We start from the raw sequence: 6,322 nt of genomic DNA on the forward strand, positions 1-6,322 counted from the left end.
AAAATGAAACTGAACATTTTGCAACAAGGGTGCGACTCCCATAATGCCAACAATTGTTAACATTTCAATGAAAACATTTTTCTAAAACTGATACTCTTTTTCTGTGATTAAAGAATGAAATCTTTTTGGTCGAATGGAAGTCACTTTACATCCAGATCTAGTATGAATAATTTTGAGCGTTACTGCGCCTTCTGAGTTCAGGAGAGATTTATGGGATGAATGTGAAAATATATATATTAAAAAATTAAATTAAAACTGTTTATCATGAGCCCTTCAACATAAAGTGATTGTTGGGACAAAACACAGTTAAATGAACTTAAATAGCTGTTAGCTCTTTGGGGATTCGAAAAGCATTCAGCAGAATGGTGATGTACAGAGATGTGAAGTATTTTATAGTAGAATAATATTAATACTCACCAGTTCGGTTACTTCAAAAATCAGCGAGCACTTCAAGTCTGGTCCGGCGTTATCAGAAGGCCGCAGCACACAGGAAGCATTTCTGAGTAAAAAAGATAAGATAAAAGGGAAAATTATGATCATTTTTGTTTTCTTGTTTTTTATAATTAGTTAGAATGTGGTATAAAATATATATGGCTCCTTATCTATATTTAAATACCTGTTGTTGGTCAGTATTTTGGCATATATAGAGCAGGTGTCATTCTTGTGATGAGAGCTTTTCCATGTGCAGCTGATATTGTGACTGTAGTCGTTATAACAATTGAGACCTGGGACAAAAGACGATGAGATCAAGCAAAGAATAAACTGTTTAATTTGAATCCCATAGAGCAGTTCAAGTGAAAGAAAGGACTGACTGTTATGTGGATGGCTCGGGCAATCATCAGCGGAGGTTGACAGCAGATGAAGCAGGACGAGCAGGAAAGGAGCGGCCATGTTTTTCTCTGCTGCATTTAAAAGTTTCATTGGAGCTTTTAAATGCAGTTTTGTTGTCTTTAGAAGACCTGGTACAGCTTTTAAGTCTGCGCGACCTGAATGTGTGACATGAGAACATTTAGAAAAACGGTTAAATATCGGAGGCAGTGAATGCTGATTGGTCTGCAGGTATGGAAGACTTTCGTTGATGTTTTCCTGTGCAAGGCGGTTTCCAAAGATTTTAAAAGATCTGAGAACTGTCTTGAGGAATACGTCTCACCTGGGGTTGTCATTACCAAAACAAGGTTTTCTCCTAAGTATTATTTTAATGCCATGAAGTATTTTTCACATTGTGACTCTTAGCTGAAGCCAAATAGTTGCTCATTTCTTTGTGCTCCTGCAGTGCTTTGGTTAATAGATCCGGTGCGTAATTCAGGTCAGGTTTAGGTTGTGGTTACGAAAAAAAAAACAACCAAAAAACAAAAACATGTTTGTGTTCAAAAATTTCCAAAATCAACATGCAGTACTTGAACTGCATGTTGAGACAAGTTACGGCTGTTCGAAATGTTTGGAAACGTGATCGGAGGCGTTCATGTCAGAATATTACCTTTTAAAACTCATTTTCATTTCCAAAAATAAAAAAAATCTATTGAGGCACTTTTAGACTGACACTTACAAGACAAAAATAAAAATCTTAGAAACATTCTCATTACTATTGTTCATCATTTATTGTGATAAATTTCTTACCATGATAATAATTTTGATTCATTGTTGCGTGATAAATTGAATGAATGAAAAACTGTCCAGGTTGTTAGTTTTAACTTTTTTCCCCACTGGTTTTTCAAGGAGAATGTCATTACATATCAATGCATCTGAAAATGTGACGAAAAGCAGCTACTGTGAGCTTTTCAGTGACACAGTGCTACTTTATGTGAAAAGAAGAAGTAACTTATCATAGTAGAACAATGAAATATCATGTTGAAAACCTCTCATTTCCATCATGTGCTCAACAGTCAGACAGCAGAAACTGTTCCTTCCTGTTTCCCCATCAGCAGTAAGAAATTTGATCCGTCTGCTTGCCTAGCTTTTCTCCTTAAAACACTGCTCTAAAACATTTCACTATACAGATTAAAAGTCAACAAGCGACACAAAAACCCCCAGATGTTTGCCTCTCACCTGCTCAGGAGGGAGCATGAATCTGCTTCAGGTGCTGCATTCGGTGCAACTGACAGGGAAGGAGCAACTCTCATCACAACGTCGACTCCTCACCACAACCACAGCCACGTTATTAATATGTATCGACTACGAGAAAAGGTCACTGCAGGAATGAGTCATGACACTCGTTTGAGGAATAGGTGTGAAAACTAATTGAGTGCGTTTCCGTCACATGCAAGCCGGTTGTGTTTAAGACTCCCTGGAAGTTTAAATGGATTCGCAGTGAAGGTCAGTCATTTGGAGCCGTCGCTTTGACATCGACGGATATGGAAGAGTTTGTAAAAGCAGGAATTTGTTGCACGTATTTGAACTGATTGAATTTCTCCAGGTGTTCCAGTGAACAACTGGTTAGACTACATGCAGCCATCGACATGCACTCTGGCTGGGATTCTGATCAGTCCTGATGCCAACGCAGCAACTTCAGGCCACAAATACAAATAAATGATATTTAAGAACCCAGGTCTCTGATTGGCTAAAGCACGCTCTAGTTCAGCTCTGATGTATATGCGAAAAGCCAAAGAGGATGGGTCCCCAAAAGCAGGAAGTGGACTACAGTGCAGGGTATTCTGGGTCAAAGCAACCAAAACAATTGTGAGAGTCTAGAGCTGGCAGGAGAAATGGCTCCTGGTTTTTAGCAGAAGACAAAAAAGTGAAATCCTACGACCTCTAAAGTCTCACACCGCTCAATTTTTCTTTATGCTTTGCAAAAAAGGTAGTTGCTCAGAGGTTTTTGCATCGTTTCCTTCCTTCAGCCACAGGCACCTTCACACACACACACACACACACACACACACCCACACACCCCCACACACACACACACACACACACCCACACACACACACACACACACACACACACACACGCACACACACAATGAATGCTGAGACCGAAAGTGCGTCATCTTTCAGCAATTTCCATAACTTCCCACAGACACAAAAAACTGCAGGACAGACATTGATTGTGTTCCACAGGTTTTATTGAAGCATGTTGTTGCTGTGCAGTCAGCAGGATGAGTTCTTTATTAATATTAATAATAATATTTATGTATTTATTTCAATAAAAAGATGCAAACAAGTAAATAAAATGCAAACAGCGGATTAAAAAGGAAGAGCTCTTGAAAACGGTGTAGTTTGGTCATGGTTGCTTAACAATAAACTCACAGTGAACGTGTGGGGAGAAAGAAAGGGCAGTTTTTTGGGTGAGGATGTTTTTAAAAAAAAAACAAAATAAAACACTGAAAATAGCAGCCCTGTTTCACATCGCATCTTTACGGTTACATTTTTACAGGTGATGAACATTTCCACTTTTGCAGCAAACTGGTTTTACATGTTAATATAACATCAGGCGCATTGATGACATCCCCAATTTATGGTAAAACACAAAATTTTATCGCATGAAGACGGTAAAATATTTCTTCTTATTCTGCCAACCACAGCTGCCGATAGTTTGCTATAAATTAGAGATGTTTTTTTTTTTTGGGAGGGGTGGGTGAGGGAGTTACTGAAAACACACAGGAAAAAAACACAGCAATATACTGATGTTAGAAAACACAATTTGGACTTTTGAATCCTCAAGCATTTTTTTCTTGGCTCTTATAACTTGAGTTTAATTTTGACTTTGTTGAATATTTTGTCCCCCCCGGTTACAGTAACCGTCTGTGCAGATGTGAATGACATTTCAGCTTACACTGAGGGCAAAGTACACATATACATGTAAAAAAATTTACATTTCAAAAGGGAGGAAGATTTCAATGAAGAAAAAATTGGTAAAAAGCAGAATTACGTTTACACTCTGGCAGAAATGTTGCTTTTGACAGCCACTCAAAATGTTTCTCACACAGCCAGGCTGAAACTGAAACCTCAGAAAAGAAGGTGAATTTCATGACATGTTGGAGCTCATGAGCAAACCTGATACCTGGTGGCCCAGAAATGCAAAACGCACCAGTGAAAGCGTCCAATATGAGTGGGCCGTTTAGCTGGAATTTGGAGAGAGAGCTTTATTTTTTTATAATATTTTAGCACACGAGAAAAAAAAAGCGCTTTGAAAATGCCTGTTTTCTTAGAGGAAGCAGCAGCACAAGCAACAGTTTTTAAGTGTTTTTGCAGACACTTTGTCAATTTGCATGCGTTGGACTTTCACATGCTTCAATCGATGAGGCCTGAGGGGGCCTCTCCTCGGACCCCCCGCCCCATGGAGAACGTTCTAGCTCCGCCACTGATTAAAATGCCAGCCTGAAAAGAAATCCTTCTGCTACTTTTGTCAGCTCACAACTAAACTGTATTGATATGATTCTCAATGAGTCATGTCAAAACATTGACATGCTAATGTTCAGTTCCAAAGAAAACTGCTTGTCAAAAAAAAAAACATCCCAGAAAAGCATGCAGTACCGCGGTGAGGGTCTGGTGACTGTTGCAGATGCGTGTATTGAGCTGGACGTGTTTTACACGAATGTTCATGGAACCGCACACATTTAGGGTGATGTTTCATTGGAGCTTCAAGCAGAAGTTATTTTGATTTTATGCCACAAATTGTTTGTATTTTTATCGTTTGTTTTTGACATTTTAAATGCAGTTTTGTTGGGGTTTTTTTCCCCCTTTAAGAGCTGATGCTAGGCTCTTTCAGAACCCAGGCTGAAATGAAATCATCCTGTCTGAGCAAGAAAATCAGTTAAATGCTTACATGAACCAAATAAAATTTTAAAAAAATCAATAAATGAAGGTTTTTCAACTCAGAGTTTTGCTGGATTTTTAATAATAAAATGCCTCAACATGTGTTAGTTAATATAGAGCAGAAAAATTTTGATTTTTTTTTGTATCTGTCCTTTAAAATTGTCTTCAACCACAGAAGGTGCCAAAGGTATTCATACCCCTCGAAACTTTACACATTTTGTCACATTGCAACCACAAACACAAATATATTTCATTGGAATTTGACGTGAAATTATTGACAATTCAAAACATCTTTGCAACTGAAAAGTGCGGTGTGCTAAAGTATTCTCCTTTCAGTTTTTTTGTGGTGAAAAAAAACCCACCTAATTTTTGAATCACACAACATTTTCTTGTTATTTAAACAATTGTGTACCACTTTGCGTCGGGCTTTCGCATTCAATTCCAATGAAATGTTTTCATACTCGTAATGTGACAAAATATGGGAAAGCTCAAAAGGGCATGAATACTTTTAAAAGCCGGTGCATGAGTGAAAACCTGTTGGGTTTGGTCTTGCACATAAACTACTGGGGGTTTTCGCAATTGAAATGTTGATTTCTTAAAATACAAACATTGTTTTTTTCTTCTTCTTCTTTTTCTTGCAAAATGGCTGCTCTTTTCATATCGCTATATTACTATTATGCCTCTTTTGCTAGAATAACTCTGGAAGACCGAATAATCAGCTACTGGCGTGTTCTTTGCTCCTTGTTGTCAACCAGGAAATACTTTGATCACATTAAAAAATTAAAAACATTACCAGCTTATCTGCTTTGGAAAATCTACAAGCTGTGCTCTTTGATATGGTGATAGAGTAAATTCATAAAAAAATAAAATAAAAAAAAGTTTTTCACACCTAATCTTCCCAACAGATAAGACAAAACATGCATCGTTACCAGGAAACGCCTCCACAGGAGGCGGCTTGTCAGCCATCGATTTAAACCCAACCATTTATATATTGTACTTTTTGGAAGCTTTTTGCATGTGTGAAAACTAAACATCCCCTCAGATTGGGGCAAGGTGGGTGTTTTTTAAATTATTTTCTTTTCTTTTTCTGTTTTCTTCTAAAACTGCAGCAAATCTCACTAGGAAACATCGAACCGTCGTCTGGTTTTGATTTCTGTTAAGAATCTTTTTTGCCCTCGTTTTGCCTGCTCGCTGGTTTATGGTGAAAAATGACACATGAAGGACAGGAGGGGGTGCAATGAGCAACTCGATCCTTGACGTCTACCACAGCTGGAGCAATTTTTGTTTTATATTTATCACGTTCCAAGTTCACTGTTGTCCTGCCAGTTACAAATCAGATACGTCATGGAAATCTCTCCAAAAATAAATACACCCTTTATTTTATTGTGACTGCAGATTTGACTTTTTCCACAGGATTTTTATGCCTTTATGAGAAAATGTGCTTTTTGTTGGAGACATCATGGTGAATCTGAGTCACTGTATGAAAAGGCAAATGAACCTTTTCTCCACTAAATGGAGTCATAGTTAAAAGATTTTACTGATCAGGAAATACTTTTCTTTAAATTCAT

At 37.7% G+C, this 6,322-nt stretch overlaps 1 long non-coding RNA gene across 1 annotated transcript; it reads right to left on the reverse strand.

Moving 5' to 3' along the window:
• Positions 1–628: 628 nt before the first annotated feature.
• On the reverse strand, positions 629–2,093 carry LOC129367253 (uncharacterized). Its single transcript, XR_008606694.1, has 3 exons — positions 2,047–2,093; positions 813–986; positions 629–725 (listed from the first exon to the last, which is right to left on the reverse strand). It is a non-coding gene; the product is annotated as an uncharacterized LOC129367253 (long non-coding RNA).
• Between the last annotated feature and the right edge of the window lie 4,229 nt (positions 2,094–6,322).

The sequence above is a fragment of the Poeciliopsis prolifica genome, unplaced genomic scaffold, assembly GCF_027474105.1.
Source record: "Poeciliopsis prolifica strain line A6 unplaced genomic scaffold, Auburn_PproV2 SCAFFOLD016, whole genome shotgun sequence".
Taxonomy (NCBI): domain Eukaryota; kingdom Metazoa; phylum Chordata; class Actinopteri; order Cyprinodontiformes; family Poeciliidae; genus Poeciliopsis; species Poeciliopsis prolifica.